We start from the raw sequence: 22,290 nt of genomic DNA, 5'->3' as shown, positions 1-22,290 counted from the left end.
CCCCACCTCTCCTTCCTCCCCCCCCCACCTCTCCTTCCTCCCCCCCCACCTCTCCTTCCTCCCCCCCCCCACCTCTCCTTCCTCCCCCCCCCCACCTCTCCTTCCCTCCCCCCCCCCCACCTCTCCTTCCTCCCCCCCCCACCTCTCCTTCCTCCCCCCCCCACCTCCTCCTTCCTCCCCCCCCCACCTCTCCTTCCTCCCCCCCACCTCTCCTTCCTCCCCCCCCCACCTCTCCTTCCTCCCCCCCCCCACCTCTCCTTCCTCCCCCCCCCCACCTCTCCTTCCTCCCCCCCCCACCTCTCCTCCCCTCCCCCCCCACCTCTCCTTCCTCCCCCCCCCCCACCTCTCCTTCCTCCCCCCCCCCCACCTCTCCTTCCTCCTCCCCCCCCCACCTCTCCTTCCTCCTCTCCCCCCCAACCTCTCCTTCCCTCCTCTCCCCCCCACCTCTCCTTCCTCCTCCCCCCCCCCACCTCTCCTTCCTCCTCCCCCCCCCCCACCTCTCCTTCCTCCTCCCCCCCCCCACCTCTCCTTCCTCCTCCCCCCCCCCCACCTCTCCTTCCTCCTCCCCCCCCCCCACCTCTCCTTCCTCCTCCCCCCCCCCCACCTCTCCTTCCTCCTCCCCCCCCCCCACCTCTCCTTCCTCCTCCCCCCCCCCCACCTCTCCTTCCTCCCCCCCCCCCCACCTCTCCTTCCTCCCCCCCCACCTCTCCTTCCTCCCCCCCACCTCTCCTTCCTCCCCCCCCACCTCTCCTTCCTCCCCCCCCCACCTCTCCTTCCTCCCCCCCCCACCTCTCCTTCCTCCCCCCCCCCACCTCTCCTTCCTCCCCCCCCCACCTCTCCTTCCTCCCCCCCCCACCTCTCCTTCCTCCCCCCCCCCACCTCTCCTTCCTCCCCCCCCCACCTCTCCTTCCTCCCCCCCCCCACCTCTCCTTCCTCCCCCCCCCACCTCTCCTTCCTCCCCCCCCCCACCTCTCCTTCCTCCCCCCCCCCCACCTCTCCTTCCTCCCCCCCCACCTCTCCTTCCTCCCCCCCCCCCACCTCTCCTTCCTCCCCCCCCCCACCTCTCCTTCCTCCCCCCCCCACCTCTCCTTCCTCCCCCCCCCCACCTCTCCTTCCTCCCCCCCCACCTCTCCTTCCTCCCCCCGCCTCGCCGCCCCGGAGAGCGGGGGGGGGAGGAGGAGAGAGGCGAGGCGGGGGGGGGGAGAGAGGCGAGGCATTGGGGGCGGGGGGGAGGAGGAAAGAGGAGGGGGTGGGGGGAGGAGAGAGGCGAGGGTCGGATGGGGGAGGGGCGAGAAGAGATAACATTCTATTTTTCTTTTTTTTTAACTCTTACACTGATAAAAGCAGACTTTCATGGGCATTCGCTGGGCAGAAGTTGTGCAACTAGCCTAACTCCCTGCTCGCGGAGGCCCTTTTCCTGGGGATTTGTGCGATCTGTCAAGAAAGTTACAGGTATTAGCGCATGCGCAGCGCAAGCCTAAAGCCGGAACTTAGACGGACCCTACGAGCGTATGCGTACCTCGTACGTGCATGTAGGGGCTGCAAATTATGGCCCATGGTGTTATTGCAAAGTTTTTGAAATGCTTGGACAATAGGTATTCAGGCACTAATGAGGCAGCTTTGATGATTCCCAGTGACTCCAAGTAAGTAATTATTTAGCTTGCCTCAGCAGTTGTAAAACATGTTTGACTCCTATTGGGTTTGAACAGAGATACAAGATGGCTTTTTTTTTAAACTGTGAGAATTGTCGAGTTTGTTAAAGAGAAAGCTGTGAAGGCTTCCACTGAGGAAGAAATGTTAGAAATGCTAGAGGATCTTGTTTAAGTTAAGTAAGACAACCCACTGCTGTGGGCTAGTGTAGTGTGTTCTTTGTTGTGTTATTACATGAAGATAAATTGTACAGATTGAATTAAATGAGTCTAATCATCATTACCCATTGTGAAATAAAGAAGCTTAGCGATTCGTATCTGGCTACAACTCAAGTGTTTTCTCGGTCCACCTTCAGAGAAATTGAAGAAATACAGTTGCAAGAAGCATGAATATCTGGCCCTAGTCACAATCGGTTTTGTTACACCCCCAGGTTAGGCAATGCATGGCAGTGTGTCAACTCCTGCAAAAGTAAGGCATTCAGACCACTTGCGGGATGTCACCGAATTCGTGATGACCCTAATTTATAGCCATAACTTTTTTAAATTGTAAAGAATTTCTACAGTAACTACATATTTGAAATCTCACCTGGTTCTCACTTTGCATGTTTTAATCTTTTGCATAAATGTGTATCCGACCCATTTGATCTTGTGGTTTCTAAGGACTGTTAGTCTGGTTATTTCAGTTTGTGGACTGAGTGAAAACCGTGCTCTAGTGATACAAGTGATGGCTTAAATTCTTATTAAGAGTTGTCCTTATCTAATGCTTTTGAAATTTAGAAATTAAATTTTAGCATTCGGACAGGCCTGTCGTAAGACCATGTATGTTACTCTTGCTTAAGGAAAGTTGCAAGTCAGTAATTTCTTGCTAAAGTTCCCCATCTCTTTTCTCATCTCCTGTTTTTTGGAAAGGCAGTATCGTCCTGTTGATTTTAAAAAGTCTTGGTGTTCTAATTAGATAGCACAAAACACATTTGGTAATAGAAATTAAAACAGAAAATGTTGGAAAACACTCAGCAGGTCAGGCAGCATCTGTGGAGAGAGAAATGGAGTTAACATTTCAGGTCGGGAAGGTCATTGATCTGAACTGTTAATTGTTTCTCACTCCACAGATGCTGCCAGACCTGCTGAGTGTTTTCGAGCATTTTCCATTTTCAGATTTCCAGCATACACCGTATTTTGGTTTTGTACTTGAAGCAATTGTTAATTGTGTTCAGTGACAAAACTCTGGGACAAGCAATCAGTAAATAGAGTTGAGCTTAATTGGTTTATAGGATGCATCTTGATCTGTTTTTCTTGTAATACACTGCACAGATTTCCTAATGCGGTTTTATGGACCGAGAAACTTCCTAATTAGTACTGTATTAAAATGATTAGACATTTTTGTCTTCAAAATTATTGTCCATATGCCCAAGAACTGTAAAATTGAACTTGATGTATTGTGTGTTCCGATTTATAGTATGGTGAAATGAACAACCAACTTAGTCAAAGAGTCGCATGGATAGAAATAAGAGCAGGAGTAGGCCATATGGCGCCTCAAACCTGCTCAGCCATTTAAATTCAGTTAGTTAAATAAATTTGGAATGATCTTCGATCTGAACTCTACTTTCCCGCCCAATCTTCATACCCTTTGATTTCCTTAGAGTCCAAAAATATATCGATCTCTGTCTTGAATATACTCAACGACTGAACATCCATCGCCCTCGGATAGAGAATTCCAAAGATTTACAACCCTCTGAGTGAAGAGATGTCTCCTAATCTCAGCCCTAGATAGCTAATCCCTCGCTGCACCCACCATGTCTCTTGTTCTACCCTCCCTCCCTCTCTCGTCGGTGCTCAGCTCTCCTCTCATGCGCTGCGCTCCATCTCTCTCGCATGCTTGGACCTCCCTCGCTCGTGCATGTGCTTGACCCTCCCTTTCCCATTATATCATGCAGGTCTCTGTCATTCTCACCTGCTGTCAACTGGTCCTACCCTCTGTTAGCTCGATGCACTTGGCCTTTTTAATATTTTACTCTGACCCAAACATCTTACCCTTGTCGCATGTTTCTGTATTTGTCATTCATTTCTTGATCTGAATTTACAAGGTGGCTGGCGTGCTCTAGCATCCTTCATGTAATTCCCTATATTCCTTCCAGCTAATAATTCTAACCATGGGGAACTTCAATGTAAATTTTAAAAGTTATATCTACAAATTGATGGATGTCATGCATAAGATTTCTTGTGTTCAGTCGTCCCTGATTTTAGCTTCTAAATCCCTGGTTTTAAGGTTGTTCTAAATCTATTTTAAATATAATTCACCTAAGATTTGACACATTTTCCAACCCACGTCATTTCCCATGATCTGTTTTACAATGCTCCTGAGATTTGGTTCTTTTCTGCTTTTAGTAGTGCATGGGGATAGACTTGAAAAAAAAAATTCCAGTATAGTTTCTAATCCCAGTTTAAAAAAAAATAAAATAGAGCAAAAAAAGGCTATGTTGATTCAGTTAGAGGGATGGATTTGTGCAGTTTCTATCTTTAAAGGATGTTTAAAAAGGTTATAAATTGCATTTAGTTTCATTTAATGAAAACTAATCAATATATTGGCAAAACAAAAATTGAAATGAGAAATCAAACTTTTGAATAATATACAATGCCAATTGTATCTAAACAATGTGATTAGATGAAGATTTGAGTCTCTGCAGTACACAGACTCTATTACCGCATATGCTGTACAGCAATAAAATCAGATGTTAGCGTTAGACAGTCAGTCACTGTATGTACCAGTAAGTAAAATTTTTCCTTCATATAGCATTATTTGGAGTGTCAATATTATGTATAAACAAAGATACTTCAACGTAACTATCTAAGATGTAAGATCTGTAGACTTTTACTATTGGGTTAACAATCCAAAGATAGCCATGATATAGTACCAGATTTTTCTCTGCACATTAAGTGCTTTTGTGTCATTCTACATCAATGTCTTTGTACTGTACTTTGAATTGATGATCCAGTAGATTCTTCGTACATTCAAGCACATATAACAACCGTAACTTGGCTTTGTATAGCGCTTTTAATGTAATGAAGTATTGCATTGCAGATAGGCATAATTGAATTGCTTTTCAATTTACAATTTACAATTACTTCAAACATACCACAACCAGTACAGGCTTTGTAGTAAAAGTTGTCTCTTTCCTTATTAGATTGGAAGAATCAGTTGTCCTTTTTATATTAATCTCTTCCATTTGAAGTTCATGTACCCCCTTGAAAATGCTTTATGTTAAATTGAGCCTAATTGTGGTTGAGTTTCCTACATTTTAAAAGAAATGACGTACTAATTGAATATCTACAATGGATCGACCAGAAAACATTGCCATGGAAATAGACAGATTGTTCACTAGTGTATTCTGGATTAAATTGCTGTTCTATTATATAAAATCTTAACGTGTTTAAACATAGAAACATAAAAAATAGGTGCAGGAGTAGGCCCTTCGAGCCTGCACCACCATTCAATAAGATCATTCACCTCAGTACCCCTTTCCTGCTTTCTCTCCATACCCCTTGATCCCTTTAGCCCTCTTGAATATATCCAACGAACTGGCATCAACAACTCTGCGGTAAAGAATTCCACAGGTTAACAACTCTGAGTGAAGAAGTTTCTCCTCATCTCGGTCGTAAATGGCTTACCCCTTATCCTTAGACTGTGTTCCCTGGTTCTGAACTTCCCCAACATTGGGAACATTCTTCCTGCATCTAACCTGTCCAGTCCTGTAAGAATTTTATATGTTTCTATGAGATCCCCTCTCATCTTTCTAAACTCCAGCGAATACAGGCCCAGTCGATCCAGTCTTTCCTCATGTCAGTCCTGCCATCCCGGGAATCAGTCTGGTGAACCTTTGCTGCGCTCCCTCAATAGCAAGAATGTAATTCCTCAGATTAGGAGACCAAAGCTGGACACAATATTCAAGGTGTGGCCTCACCAAAGCCCTGTACAACTGCAGTAAGACCTCCCTGCTCCTATACTCAAATCCCCTAGCTATGAAGGCCAACATGCCATTTGCCTTCTTCACCGCCTGCTGTACCCGCATGCCAACTTTCAATGACTGATGTACTATGACACCCAGGTCTCGTTGCACCTCCCCTTTTACTAATCTACCGTCATTCAGCTAATATTCTGCCTTCGTGTTTTTGCCACCAAAGTGAATAACCTCACATTTATTCACATTATACTGCATCTGCCATGCATTTGCCCACTCATCCAACCTGTCCAAGTCACCCTGCAGCTTCTTAGCATCCTCCTCACAGCTCACATCGCCACCCAGCTTAGTGTTATCTGCAAACTTGGAGATATTACACTCAATTCCTTCATCTAAATCATTGATGTATATTGTAAGTAGCTGGTGTCCCAGCACTGAGCCCTGCAGCACACCACTAGTCACTGCCTGCCATTCTGCAAAGGACCTGTATATCCCGACTCTCTGCTTCCTGTCTGCCAACCAGTTCTCTATCCACGTCAGTACATTACCCCAATACCATGTGCTTTAATTTTGCACACCAATCTCTTGTGTGGGACCTTGTCAAAAGCCTTTTGAAATTCCAAATATACCACATCCACTGGCTCTCCCTTGTCCACTCTACTAGTTACATCCTCAAAAATTCTAGATTTGTCAAGCATGATTTCTGTTTCATAACTTGCTGACTTGGACCGATCCTGTCACTGCTTTCCAAATGCGCTGCTATTTCATCTTTAATAATTGATTTCAACATTTTCCCCACTACTGATGTCAGGCTAACCAGTCTATAATTATCCGTTTTCTCTCCCCCTCCTTTCTTAAAAAGTGGTGTTACATTAGTTACCCTCCAGTCCATAGGAACTGATCCAGATTCAATAGACTGTTGGAAAATGATCACCAATGCATCCACTCTTTCGAGGGTCACTTCCTTAAGTACTCGGAGATGCAGACTATCGGGCTCTGCGGATTTATCGGCCATCAATCCCATCAATTTCCCTATCACAATTACCCGACTAATGAGGATTTCCTTCAGTTCCTCCTTCTCACTAGACCCTCGATCCCCTCGTATTTCCAGAAGCTTATTTGTGTCTTCCTTCGTGAAGACAGAACCAAAGTATTTGTTCAACTGGTCTGCCATTTCTTTGTTCCCCATTATAAATCCATCTGATTCTGACTGCAAGGGACCTACGTTTGTCTTCGCTAATCTTTTTATCTTCACATATCTATAGAAGCTTTTGCAGTCAGTTTTTATGTTCTCAGCGAGCTTCCTCTCATACTCTATTTTCCCCCTCCTAATTAAATACTTTGTCCTTCTCTGCTGAATTCTAAATTTCTCCCTGTCCTCAGGTTTGCTGCTTTTTCTGGCCAATTAAAATGCCCCTTCCTTGGATTTAACACGATCCTTAATTTCCCAGGTTAGCCACAGTTGAGCCACCTTCCCTGTTTTTATTTTTACTCCAGACAGGGATGTACAATTGTTGAAGTTTATCCATGTGATCTTTAAATGTTTGCCATTGCCTATTCACCATCAACCCTATAAGTATAATTCGCCAGTCTATTCTAGGCAATTCACGTCTCATACCATCGCAGTTACCTTTCCTTAAGTTCAGGACCCGAGTCTCTGAATTAACTGTGTCACTCTCCATCTTAATAAAGAATTCTACCATATTATGGTCACTCTTCCCCAAGGGGCCTCGCACAACAAGATTGCTAATTAGTCCTTTCTCATTACACATCATCCAGTCTAGGATGGCCAGCCCTCTAGTTGGTTCCTCGACATACTGGTCTAGAAAACCATCCCTAATACATTCTAGGAAATCCTCCTCCACCGCATTGCTACCAATTTGGTTAGCCCAATCTATATGTAGATTAAAGTCGCCCATGATAACTGCTGTACCTTTATTGCATGCATCCCTAATTTCTTGTTTGATGCTGTCCCCAACCTCACTACTACTGTTTGGTGGTCTGTACACAACTCCCACCAGCGTTTTCTGGCCTTTGGTATTCCGCAGCTCTACCCATACTGATTCCACATCATCCAAGCTAATGTCCTTCCTTACTCTTGCATTAATTTCCTCTTTAACCAGCAACGCTACCCCACCTCCTTTTCCTTTCTATTTATCCTTCCTGAATGTTGAATACCCCTGGATGTTGAGTTCCCAGCCTTGGCCAGCCTTGGTCACCCTGGAGCCATGTCTCCGTAATGCCAATTATATCATTTGTTAATTGCTGCCTGCGCAGTTAATTCGTCCACCTTATTATGAATATTCCTCGCATTGAGGCACAGAGCCTTCAGGCTTGTCTTTTTCACATTTATTAAAAAGTGAACCAATTGTACAAGAAAATAAATTTCATACACCTCTACTAAGGAGAAACACAAAAAGGAATAGGGAGAAACACAAAAAAGGAATAAAAGCAAGCAAGAGTTTGCATTTGTAATCTTACTATTATGATGACTTGAAAGTAGAGGCCGAGAAGCAGTTTCTGTCAACAATATATGCTTGGTTCTACTCAAACAACCCCAATGTTCTCTATAACTCCATGAAACAGAAAATAAAGATTTTAAGAAATGTGAGGTTGCAGTTACATTTTGCAAGTTACATCTTTATCTTTTTTCTAAAATCTGAAATGGGAATGGTTTTAAATGCAATAAGATTTTCACCTCAAAGTAGAGAATGTTTATTATTCATGCTTCATTCTTTGATCATTTATTTCACAATAACTTGGACTTCCATCTATAATGTAATAAATTAAATGGTAATTATTTCCTGCATACATTTTTGAGACTAGTTAATTTTTGATTGAGTATTGTAATGTTGACACTGTAATTTCTATATTGGGAGTTATTTCCATCATTGCGTCATCGTGCCAATGCTCTTCTCAATCTTCCTTGCTGCAATGCTCCATCTCACTCTCAACAAGCTCCCGCTGGAGTGGAACTAAACTATAGAACCACTGGGAACCTGTTCAACCTTCGTCGCCTCCAGGCTAGATCCAAGGTCGTCCCATCCTTGCTGTCGAACTACAGTACACGGACGACGCTTGCGTCTGCGCACATTCAGAGGCTGAACTCCAAGCCATCATCAACATCTTCACCAAGGTGAACGAAAGCATAGGCCTTATACTAAACATCCGTGAGACAGAGGTCCTCCGCCAACCTGACCCTGCCTCACAGCACTGCCCCCCCCCCCCCCCCCCCCTCCACGATCATGAAAATCCACGGCTTGGCCTTGGCCAAGTGGACCATTTTCCATACCTTGGGAGCCTACTATTAGCAAGAGCAGACATAGATGACGAGGTCCAACACTGCCTCCAGTGTGCTAGCACAGCCTTCGGTTGTCTGAGGGAGAGTGTTTTTGAAGACCAGGACCTCAAATCTGGCACCAAGCTTCTGGTCTACAGGGCAGTAGTGATACCCGCCCTTCTGTATGTCTCAGAGACGTGGACCATATACACTAGACATCTCAAGTGCTGGAGAAGTATCACCAGCGCTGCCTCCACAAGATCCTGCACATCCACTGGGAGGATAGACGCACCAACGTCAGTGTTCTCGATCAGGCCACCATCCCCAGCATCGAAGCACTGACCACATTTGACCAGCTCCGTTGGGCGTGCCACATCGTCCGCGTGCCCGACACGGGACTCCCAAAGCAAGCGCTCTACTTGGAACTCCTACACGACAAGCGAGCCTCAGGTGGGCAGAGGAAACATTTCAAGGACACCTTCAAATCCTCCTTGATAAAGTGCAACATCCCCACCGGCACCTGGAAATCCCTGGCCCGAGACCGCCCTAAGTGGAGGTAGAGCATCTGGGAGGGCGTTGAGCATCTCGAGTCTCGTCACCGAGAGCATGCAAAAATCAAGCGCAGGCAGCAGAAGGAGCGTGCGGCAAACCAGACTCCCCACCCACCTTTTCCTTGTCCCACCTGTGACAGACTATGTAATTTCCATATTGGACTGTACAGTCACCTGAGAACTCACTTTTAGAGTGGAAGCAAGTCTTCCTCGATTTCGAGGGACTTGGTATCTGAAGAGGAAAAAGTGACACTAAACATGACTAGATCATAAATTGTAGTTAACTTAATTGAACAGGCTCAGGAAATTCTTCAGAAAACTTTATGGGTTTGTTTGTGTTAAGTAGATAATTAAGTCCTCAAGAGTTATTACTATCTTCAGCCCAAAAATAATCTTCTATTTGCTTCACTTATATTACAAGGAGAATAATTATCTTGGAATGTTTCAAGACTACAAAACAGTCTGGAAGGGTCAGTTAATGAACTTGAATTGCTAGATTCCCCAAGAGTCCAAAAATCTTATCTATCTCAGCCTTGAGTATGCTCAGCGACTCAGCATCCACAGCCCATAGGGTAGAGAATTCCAAAGATTCACAATCCTGAGTGAAGAAATTCCTCCGTTCATCTCAGTCTTAAATGGCTGGCTCCTTATGCCCTCTAGTTCTAGACTGTCCAGCCAGAGGAAACAATCTGTCAGCATTTACCCTGTCAAACCCCCTCTGAATATCTTATGTTTCAATGAGATCACGTCTCATTCTTCTAAACTCCAGAGAATATAAGCCCAATGTACTCAATCTCTCCTCGTAGGACAACTCGAGCTAGGAGCTAAATTAAAAAGTAGGACCTCAAAAGTAGTAATCTCGGGATTGCTACCAGTGCCACGTGATAGTCAGAGTAGGAATCGCAGGATAGCGCAGATGAATACGTGGCTTGAGCAGTGGTGCAGCAGGGAGGGATTCAAATTCCTGGGGCATTGGGACCGGTTCTGGGGGAGGTGGGACCAGTACAAACCGGACGGTCTGCACCTGGGCAGGACCGGAACCAATGTCCTAGGGGGAGTGTTTGCTAGTGCTGTTGGGGAGGATTTAAACTAATATGGCAGGGGGATGGGAACCAATGCAGGGAGACAGAGGGAAACAAAAAGGAGGCAAAAGCAAAAGACAGAAAGGAGATGAGGAAAAGTGGAGGGCGGAGAAACCCAAGGCAAAGAACAAAAAGGGCCACTGTACAGCAAAATTCTAAAAGGACAAAGGGTGTTAAAAAAACAAGCTTGAAGGCTTTGTGTCTTAATGCAAGAAGTATCCGCAATAAGGTGGATAAATTAATTGTGCAAATAGATGTTAACAAATATGATGTGATTGGGATTACGGAGACATGGCTCCAGGATGATCAGGGCTGGGAACTCAACATCCAGGGGTATTCAACATTCAGGAAGGATAGAATAAAAGGAAAAGGAGGTGGGGTAGCATTGTTGGTTAAAGAGGAGATTAATGCAATAGTTAGGAAAGACATTAGCTTGGATGATGTGGAATCTATATGGGTAGAGCTGCAGAACACCAAAGGGCAAAAAACGTTAGTAGGAGTTGTGTACAGACCTCCAAACAGTAATAGGGATGTTGGGGAGGGCATCAAACAGGAAATTAGGGGTGCATGCAATAAAGGTGTAGCAGTTATAATGGGTGACTTTAATATGCACATAGATTGGGCCAGCCAAACTGGAAGCAATACGGTGGAGGAGGATTTCCTGGAGTGCATAAGGGATGGTTTTCTAGACCAATATGTTGAGGAACCAACTAGGGGGGAGGCCATCTTAGACTGGGTGTTGTGTAATGAGAGAGGATTAATTAGCAATCTCATTGTGCGAGGCCCCTTGGGGAAGAGTGACCATAATATGGTGGAATTCTGCATTAGGATGGAGAATGAAACAGTAAATTCAGAGACCATGGTCCAGAACTTAAAGAAGGGTAACTTTGAAGGTATGAGGCGTGAATTGGCTAGGATAGATTGGCGAATGATACTTAGGGGGTTGACTGTGGATGGGCAATGGCAGACATTTAGAGACGGCATTGGTTAAACTACAACAATTGTACATCCCTGTCTGGCATAAGAATAAAAAAGGGAAGGTGGCTCAACCGTGGCTATTAAGGGAAATCAGGGATAGTATTAAAGCCAAGGAAGTGGCATACAAATTGGCCAGAAATAGCAGCTAACCCGGGGACTGGGAGAAATTTAGAACTCAGCAGAGGAGGACAAAGGGTTTGATTAGGGCAGGGAAAATGGAGTACGAGAAGAAGCTTGCAGGGAACATTAAGGTGGATTGCAAAAGTTTCTATTGGTATGTAAAGAGAAAAAGGTTAGTAAAGACAAACGTAGGTCCCCTGCAGTCAGAATCAGGGGAAGTCATAACGGGGAACAAAGAAATGGCGGACCAATTGAACAAGTACTTTGGTTCGGTATTCACTAAGGAGGACACAAACAACCTTCGGGATATAAAAGGGGTCAGAGGGTCTAGTAAGGAGGAGGAACTGCGGGAAATCCTTATTAGTCGGGAAATTGTGTTGGGGAAATTGATGGGATTGAAGGCTGATAAATCCCCAGGGCCTGATAGACTGCATCCCAGAGTACTTAAGGAGGTGGCCTTGGAAATAGCGGATGCATTGACAGTCATTTTCCAACATTCCATTGACTCTGGATCAGTTCCTATGGAGTGGAGGGTAGCCAATGTAACCCCACTTTTTAAAAAAAAAAGGAGGGAGAGAGAAAACAGGGAATTATAGACCGGTCAGCCTGACCTCAGTAGTGGGTAAAATGATGGAATCAATTATTAAGGATGTCATAGCAGTGCATCTGGAAAATGGTGACATGATAGGTCCAAGTCAGCATGGATTTGTGAAGGGGAAATCATGCTTGACAAATCTTCTGGAATTTTTTGAGGATGTTTCCAGTAAAGTGGACAAAGGAGAACCAGTTGATGTGGTATATTTGGACTTTCAGAAGGCTTTCGACAAGGTCCCACGCAAGAGATTAATGTGCAAAGTTAAAGCACATGGGATTGGGGGTAGTGTGCTGACGTGGATTGAGAACTGGTTGTCAGACAGGAAGCAAAGAGTAGGAGTAAACGGGTACTTTTCAGAATGGCAGGCAGTGACTAGTGGGGTGCCGCAAGGTTCTGTGCTGGGGCCCCAGCTGTTTACATTGTACATTAATAATTTAGACGAGGGGATTAAATGCAGTATCTCCAAATTTGCGGATGACACTAAGTTGGGTGGCAGTGTGAGCTGCGAGGAGGATGCTATTAGGCTGCAGAGTGACTTGGATAGGTTAGGTGAGTGGGCAAATGCATGGCAGATGAAGTATAATGTGGATAAATGTGAGGTTATCCACTTTGGTGGTAAAAACAGAGAGACAGACTATTATCTGAATGGTGACAGATTAGGAAAAGGGAAGGTGCAACGAGACCTGGGTGTCATGGTACATCAGTCATTGAAGGTTAGCATGCAGGTACAGCAGGCGGTTAAGAAAGCAAATGGCATGTTGGCTTTCATAGCGAGGGGATTTGAATACAGGGGCAGGGAGGTGTTGCTACAGTTGTACAGGGCCTTGGTGAGGCCACACCTGGAGTATTGTGTACAGTTTTGGTCTCCTAACTTGAGGAAGGACATTCTTGCTATTGAGGGAGTGCAGCGAAGATTCACCAGACTGATTCCCGGGATGGCGGGACTGACCTATCAAGAAAGACTGGATCAACTGGGCTTGTATTCACTGGAGTTCAGAAGAATGAGAGGGGACCTCATAGAAACGTTTAAAATTCTGACGGGTTTAGACAGGTTAGATGCAGGAAGAATGTTCCCAATGTTGGGGAAGTCCAGAACCAGGGGTCACAGTCTGAGGATAAGGGGTAAGCCATTTAGGACCGAGATGAGGAGAAACTTCTTCACCCAGAGAGTGGTGAACCTGTGGAATTCTCTACCACAGAAAGTAGTTGAGGCCAATTCACTAAATATATTCAAAAGGGAGTTCGATGAAGTCCTTACTACTCGGGGGATCAAGGGTTATGGCAAGAAAGCAGGAAGGGGGTACTGAAGTTTCATGTTCAGCCATGAACTCATTGAATGGCGGTGCAGGCTAGAAGGGCTGAATGGCCTGCTCCTGCACCTATTTTCTATGTTTCTAACTCTCTCATCCCAGAGATCAATTTAGTGAACCTTCGTTGCACCGCCTCTAAGGCATGTATGTCCTTCCTTAGATAAGGAAATCAAAACTGCGCACCGTTCTCCAGGTACCGCAAGGGTCAGTGCTTGGGTCTCAAATATTTACCATCTATATTAATGACTTGGATGAAGGGCCCAAGTGCAATGTATCATGTTTACCAATGACACAATGCTAGGTGGGAAAGGAAGATGTGAGGAGGACACAAAAAGTCTGCAAAGTGATAACAGGTTAAATGACTGGGCAATAAGGTGGCAGATGGAGTATAATGTGTGGAAATGTGAGGTTATTCACTGGTGGGAAGAATTTTTTTTTAAAAAACAGTATTTCTTAAATGGTGAGAAACTATTAAACGTTGATATTCAGAGAGATTTTGGTGTCCTCGTACAGGAAACACACAGTTAGCATGCAAGTACAGCAAGCAATTAGGAAGACAAATGGCATGTTGGCCTTTATTGCAAGGGGATTGGAGTACAAGAATAAGGAAGTCTTACTACGATTGTACAGGGCTTTGGTAACACCACACCTTATTGAATGCTTTTTAGCAATTATAATGTAGTACATTCACTGGTTCCCCTTTATCTACCCTGCTCGTTACATCCTCAAAAAACTCTAATAAATTTGTTAAACACGATTTCCCTTTCAAAAACCATGTTGACTGCCTAATCATATTGTGATTTTCTACGTGCCCTGTTACCTCTTCCTTAATAATGGATTCCGGCATTTTCCCAACAACTGATGTCCAGCTAACTAGCCTGTAGTTCGTTGTTTTATCTCTCCCTCATTTCTTGAATAGTGGGGTTACATTTGCTACCTTCCAATCCGCTGGGACTGTTCTAGAATCTAGGGAATTTTGGAATATCACAACCAAAGCATCCACTATTTCTGTAGCCACCTCTTGTAGAACCCTTGGATCCCATTAGTTTCTCAAGTACTTTTTCCATTACTGATACTAATTACTTTAAGTTCCTCACTCTTATTAGCCGCTTGGTTCCCCACTATTTTGGTGTGCTTTTTGTGTCTTCTACTGTGAAGACAAATGTTAAATATTTGTCGAAAGTCTCTGCCATTTCCTTATTACCCATTTTTGGGCCCAAGTTTCGGGTGGAGTTGCTGCAATTTTTTTTTGAGCAACTAGTTTAGTTTGGAGTATCTTAGAAATCGCAATTCTCGGCATTTAATTTGCTCCAGTTCTAATGAGTTAATTTAGTTTTGTTTTAGTTTTTATTTCAAACTTCAGCTTGTTTTGCAAGTTGCAAGTTAAGGTCCAGAACTTAAAGAAGGGTAACTTTGAAGGTATGAGGCGTGAATTGTCTAGGATAGATTGGCGAATTATACTTAAGGGGTTGCCAGTGGATGGGCAATGGCAGACATTTAGAGACGGCATTGGTTAAACTACAACAATTGTACATCCCTGTCTGGCATAAGAATAAAAAAGGGAAGGTGGCTCAACCGTGGCTATTAAGGGAAATCAGGGATAGTATTAAAGCCAAGGAAGTGGCATACAAATTGGCCAGAAATAGCAGCTAACCCGGGGACTGGGAGAAACTTAGAACTCAGCAGAGGAGCACAAAGGGTTTGATTAGGGCAGGGAAAATAGAGTACGAGAGGAAGCTTGCAGGGAACATTAAAACGGACTGCAAAAGCTTCTACAGATATGTAAAGAGAAAAAGGTTAGTAAAGACAAACGTAGGCCCCCTGCAGTCAGAATCAGGGGAAGTCGTAATGGGGAACAAAGAAATGGCAGACCAATTGAACAAGTACTTTGGTTCGGTATTCACTAAGGAGAACACAAACAACCTTCCGGATATAAAAGGGGTCAGAGGGCCTAGTAAGGAGGAGGAACTGAGGGAAATCCTTCTTAGTCGGGAAATTGTGTTGGGGAAATTGATGGGATTGAAGGCTGATTAAATCCCCAGGGCCTGATGGTCTGCATCCCAGAGTACTTAAGGAGGTGGCCTTGGAAATAGCGAATGCATTGACAGTCATTTTCCAACATTCCATAGACTGGATCAGTTCCTATGGACTGGAGGGTATCCAATGTAACATCACTTTTTAAAAAAGGAGGGAGAGAGAAAACAGGGAATTATAGACTGGTTAGCCTGACATCAGTAGTGGGTAAAATGATGGAATCAATTATTAAGGATGTCATAGCAGCGCATTTGGAAGGAGGTGACATGATAGGTCCAAGTCAACATGGATTTGTGAAAGGGAAATCATGCTTGACAAATCTTCTGGAATTTTTTGAGGATGTTTCCAGTAGAGTGGACAAGGGAGAACCATTTGATGTGGTGTATTTGGACTTTCAGAAGGCTTTCGACAAGGTCTCTCAAGAGATTAATGTGCAAAGTTAAAGCACGTGGGATTGGGGGTAGTGTGCTGACGTGGATTGAGAACTGGTTGGCAGACAGGAAGCAAAGAGTAGGAGTAAATGGGTACTTTTCAGAATGGCAGGCAGTGACTAGTGGGGTACCGCAAGGTTCTGTGCTGGGGCCCCAGCTGTTTACATTGTACATTAATGATTTAGACGAGGAGATTAAATGTAGTATCTCCAAATTTGCGGATGACACTTAAGTTGGGTAGCTGTGTGAGCTGCGAGGAGGATGCTGTGAGGCTGCAGAGTGACTTAGATAGGTTAGGTAAGTGGGCAAATGCATGGCAGATGAAATATAATGTGGATAAATGTGAGGTTATCCACTTTGGTGGTAAAAACAGAGAGACAGACTATTATCTGAATGGTGACAGATTAGGAAAAGGGGAGGTGCAATGAGATCTGGGTGTCATGGTACATCAGTCATTGAAGGTTGGTATGCAGGTACAGCAGGCGGTTAAGAAAGCAAATGGCATGTTGGCCTTCACAGCGAGGGGATTTGAGTACAGGGGCAGGGAGGTGTTACTACAGTTGTACAGGGCCTTCGTGAGGCCACACCTGGAGTATTGTGTACAGTTTTGGTCTCCTAACTTGAGGAAGGATATTCTTGCTATTGAGGGAGTGCAGCGAAGGTTCACCAGACTGATTCCCGGGATGGCGGGACTGACCTATCAAGAAAGACTGGATCAACTGGGCTTGTATTCACTGGAGTTCAGAAGAATGAGAGGGGATCTCATAGAAACGTTTAAAATTCTGATGGGTTTAGACAGGTTAGATGCAGGAAGAATGTTCCCAATGTTGGGGAAGTCCAGAACCAAAGGTCACAGTCTGAGGATAAGGGGTAAGCCATTTAGGACCGAGATGAGGAGAAACTTCTTCACCCAGAGAGTGGTGAACCTGTGGAATTCTCTACCACAAAGTTGTTGAGGCCAATTCACTAAATATATTCAAAAAGGAGTTAGATGTAGTCCTTACTACTAAGGGGATCAAGGGGTACAGCGAGAAAGCAGGAATGGAGTACTGAAGTTGCATGTTCAGCCATGAACACATTGAATGGCGGTGCAGGCCCGAGGGGCCGAATGGCCTACTCCTGCACCTATTTTCTATGTTTCTGTGAGGCAGCGAAAACTTACTCCAAACTTATTTAGAATGGAGTCAGTGTCCACTTTTGTAAGTTCTGAAAAACCTTACCTGGAGTTAAGTTCAGTGCTGGCACAGCCAGAGGCTGGGGGTGGGAAGCATTAAACACAAAGGACTAAAGCATTAAACACATCACGTAAAATGGCCTAAAACCTCTTGCGATGATATTTTACCTTATATCTGCTGAGTGAGGACAGTTGTTTCTCTTTTTTATAAGTAAGCGAGTGTAGGCTCCCGACTGAAGCAGACACATCAACATCAGCGCGGGGGGCGGGGCCGGCGGAGGGAAGTTGGAAGATTTTTCCAAAGCACTAAACACCATCACAACAACATTAAAGAAGCATGAGTACATTTTAGAGCATTAAGCACTAAACAAAGCCGTACATTTAAAGCACCAAGCACTAAACAAAGCACAAAAAGTAATAAGCAGTTAATTAATGTGGTGTATGTAGCACACAATTCACTGACTCCACACGGTCTGGTGTAAATCTAACTACTGTGACCTTCGTCCTTTATTGTTCAGCTCCAGAGTGCATCTCAGGTGTGGTGGTCAGCCTTTTATAGTGCCTGTTGCAGGTACTTCCGGGTTTCCCACCACAGCGCCCTCTGTGGTGTAGCATTGTGCTTACATTACATTTAAGGTACCAGGACGATGCACACATCAATACATAACAATTAACATAAAAAATAGAAGGAACCCTGCACCTAAAGCACCAAGACCACAGTAATAAGCAAGCGATCAATAACAAATAAAAAATAGGAGTCCTACCTTTTTATGTGAAGGGAAGGTGTTTGTCAGCGCCTCTCAGTATTTCTGTCCATGTCTCTCTGTCTGTTAGTGTCTCTCTCTCTGTCTCTGTCAGTGTCTCTCTGTTTCTGACGGAGCGGAGGGGGGAGCGGGGGGCAGACAAACATTGTGCATTTAATCTATACCAGAAAACACGTCCTTGAAAGATGATTTATGACACTAATATTTTACCAGAAACGGCAGCTATACTTGAAGGGAGCATTGATCAACAACGCAAAATCCACTTTTTCGCATGACTATTTCACAGTTTGCAATAAAAACATTTTTTTAATTAATGCTAGTCAATTACCTTGCAGCCCACAGCCAACTTGATTTGTGTTGTGTTTTTTAGTTGTAAATTTACACTTGTAAACAATGCACGAAAAGGTGCAGAAAACAGTAAACAGGGCTGACCACTGGAGAAAATATCCATGTGAGAAGTGTTTTGCTGCAGGCTGAACGCAGGGGGGCTGAACTGCAGATCATCGGGCATGTGCAGAGGTCCAGGCACTGTTTTCAGTGCCGAGACCTGGCTCCGTTCCCCCATCTCTTGTGCTGTGCTACGCCTAGGCCGAAGACATCCTGGGGAGCTTGGAGAATTAGCAGGTAAGTTTTCGGCACCCTTTTCATTCCAGAAAGTCTGCGTACCTTGGGCCCATAATTTTACCTGTCTCGGCCTCTAAGAAACTAACATTTACTTTTAGAAACATAGAAAATAGGTGCAGGAGCAGGCCGTTCGGCCCTTCGAGCCTGCACCACCATTCAGTATGATCATACAACTTCCGTACCCGACTCCTGCCTTCTCTCTATACCCCCGATCCCTTTAGCCGTAAGGGCCACATCTAACTCCCTTTTGAATATATCCAATGAACTGGACTCAACAACTTTCTGTGGTAGAGAATTCCATAGGTTCACAATTCTCTGGGTGAAAAAGTTTCTTCTCATCTCGGTCCTATATGGCTTACCCCTTATCCTTCGATTGTGACCCCTGGTTCTGGACTTCCCCAACATCGGGAACATTCTTCCTGCATCTAACTTGTCCAATCCCGTCAGAATTTTATATGCTTCTATGAGATCCCCTCTCATTCTTCTGAATTCCAGTGAATATAAGCCTAGTCAATCCAGTCTTGTTTTCTTATGTCAATCCTGCCATCCCGGGAATCAGTCTGGTGAACCTTCGCTGCACTCCCTCAATAGTAAGAATGTCCTTCCTCAGATTAGGAGACCAAAACTGCACACAATACTGAAGGTGTGGTCTCAACAAAAACTTGTACAACTGCAGCAAGACCTCTCTGCTCCTATACTCAAATCTCCTCGCTATGAAGGCCAACATGCCATTTGCTTTCTTTATTGCCTGCTGTACCTGCATGCCTACTTTCAATGACTGATGTACCATGACACCCAGGTCTCGTTGTACCTCTCCTTTTACTAATCTGTCACCATTTAGATAATCTGCCTTCCTGTTTTTGCCACCAAAGTGGATAACCTCACATTTATCCACATCCAGTTCAGTTCAGTCTGGTCTTACACTCACCGGTCCAGGAGCTCCAGTGATCCGGAGCGAGGTTGTGGTTGTTTGTTCCCGTGCCCCCACCCCAGCACACTAGCCTGGGGCACTGACTCCAAAAACACAACCAAGCTGATTGGTGGGGGTGGGGGGGAGTGCATGGCTCACTGGTGGGTGATTGGGGGGAGGGGGTGATTGGTGCGGGGGGCGGGGCGGAGGGGGTGATTGGTGGGAGGGGGTGGGGGGGGGGTGATGGAGGGATGGGGTGATTGGTAAGAGCGGGTGCAGGGGGCTGAGAGGGGGTGCGGGGGAGAGAGAGGGGGTGATTGGTGAGAGGGTGCGGGGGGGAGGGAGGGGGTGATTGGTACGGGGGGGAAGGGGGTGACTTGTGAGAGGGGTGCGGGGGGGCGTGATTGGTGAGGAGGGAGGGAGGGGTGATTGGTGAGAGGGGGTGCGGGGGGGAGGGAGGGGTGATTGGTGAGAGGGGGTGCGGGGGGAGGGAGGGGGTGATTGGTGTGGGGGGGAAGGGGGTGACTTGTGAGAGGAGTGCGGCGGGGGTGATTGGTGAGAGGGGTGCGGGGGGGTGATTGGTGAGGGGAGGGAGGGGGTGATTGCGGGGGGAAGGGGGTGCTTGGTGGGAAGGGCGGGGGTGATTGATTGGTGAGGGGGGGGAAGTTGGTGAGGGGTGGGGGGGATTGGTGAGGGGTGGGGGGGATTGGTGAGGGGTGGGGGGGATTGGTGGGGGGAGGGGGGATTGGTGGGGGGAGGGGGGATTGGTGGGGGGAGGGCGGGATTGGGGAGGGCGGGATTGGTGAGGGGTGGGGGGCGGAGGGATTGGTGAGGGGTGGGGGGAGGGGGGATTGGTAAGCGGCTGGGGGAGGGGGGATTGGTGGGGGGATTGGTGAGGGGAGGGGGAGGGGGAGGGGGGATTGGTGAGGGGAGGGGGAGGGGGGATTGGTGAGGGGAGGGGGAGTGGGGGATTGGGGAGGGGGGGATTGGTGAGGGGTGGGGGAGGGGGGGATTGGTGAGGGGGGAATTGGTAGGGGAGGGGGGATTGGTGAGGGGTGGGGGGAGAGGGGATTGGTGAGGGGTGAAGGGTGGGGGGAGGGGTGAAGGGTGGGGGGAGGGGGGATTGGTGAGGGGTAGAGGGAGGGGAGGGGGGATTGGTGAGGGGTGGGGAGAGGGGGGATTGGTGAGGGGTGAGGGGATTGGTGAGGGGTGGGGATTGGTGGGGGGAGGGGGGATTCGGGAGGGTGGGGGGAGGAGGGGATTGGTGGGGACGGTGGAGGGAGGAGGAGATTGGTGGGGAGGGGGGGGATTGGTGGGGGTGGGGAGGGGAGGGGGGGGATTGGGGGGGAAGGGGTGATTGTGGGTGGGGAGGGGAGGGGGGATTGCTGGGAGGCGTGGGGAGGGGGTGATTGGTGTGGGATTGGGGAGGGGGAGGCGGTGATTGGTGAAAGAAATGGAGAGTTGTTAACCTGTGGAATTCCCTACCGTAGAGAGTTGTTGATGCCAATTAATTGGATATATTCAAGAGGGAGTTAGATATGGCCCTTACGGCTAAGGGGTTCAAGGGGTACGGAGAGAAAGCAGGAAAGGGGTACTAAGGGAATGATCAGCCATGATATTGAATGGTGGTGCAGGCTTGAAGGGCCGAATGGCCTACTCCTGCACACATTTTCTATGTTTATACCGCATCTGCCATGCATTTGCCCACTCACGTAACCTGTCCAAGTCACCTTGCAGCCTCTCGGCATCCTCCTCACAGCTCACACCGCCATCCAGCTTCGTGTCATCTGCAAACTTGGAGATATTGCATTCAATTCCTTCATCTAAATCATTAATATATATTGTAAATAGCTGGGGTCCCAGTACTGAACCTTGCGGTACCCCACTAGCCACTGCCTGCCATTCTGAAAAGGACCCGTTTGCTACTCTTTTCCTTTTTACATACTTGTAGAAGCTCTTGCAGCCTGTTTTTATATTTTGTGCTAATTTACTCTCCTCCTCTATTTTCTCTTAATCAGTTTTTTGGTCATCCTTTGGTTTTTAAAGCTCCCCCAATCCCCAGATTTACTACTACTCTTCATAAGTCTCTTTTAATCTTATACTATCCTTAACTTATTTAGTTAGCCACAGATGGATCACTTTTCCTGTGGAGTTTTTTTATTTTTCAATGGAATATATATTCATTGAGAATGTGGAATATTTATTTCAATGTTTGCCACTGCTTATCTACCGTCATACCTATTAATCTAATTTCCCCATTTACCTTGGCCATATCAATGTAATTGACTTTATTTAAGTTTAAGACTCTCCTTTCCGACTGAAGTATTTCACTCTACCGGGAACGTTAGCATAGTGGTTATGTTACTGAACTAGTAATCCAGTGGCCTGAACTAATAATCCAGAGACGTGAGTTCAAATCCCACCACGGCAGCTAGGCAATTTAAATTTATTTAAATAAATCTGGAATGAAAAAGCTGGTATCTTTAATGGTGACCGTGAAACTCATCTGGTTCACTAATGTCCTTTCGGGAAGGAAATCTGCTGTCCTTACCTGGTCTGTCCTACATGTGACTCCAGACCCACAGCAATGTGGTTGACTTTTAACTGCCCTCGAAATGTAAATGGTCTAGCAAATCACTTAGTTGTTTAAAAAAAAACTGCTACGAAAAGCAATAAGAATAAAAAAGAACAGACAGACCACCCGGCATCGACCTCGGCACCGTCTATGGACATGACAACGGCACAACCAGCCCAGTCGACCCTGCATAATCCTCCTCACGAACATCTTGGGATTGTGCCAAAATTGGGAGAGCTGTCCAACAGCCTGACAGT

This window comes from Pristiophorus japonicus, chromosome 5 (genome assembly GCF_044704955.1).
Source record: "Pristiophorus japonicus isolate sPriJap1 chromosome 5, sPriJap1.hap1, whole genome shotgun sequence".
Classification (NCBI taxonomy): domain Eukaryota; kingdom Metazoa; phylum Chordata; class Chondrichthyes; family Pristiophoridae; genus Pristiophorus; species Pristiophorus japonicus.
This window is presented reverse-complemented; position numbering follows the sequence as displayed.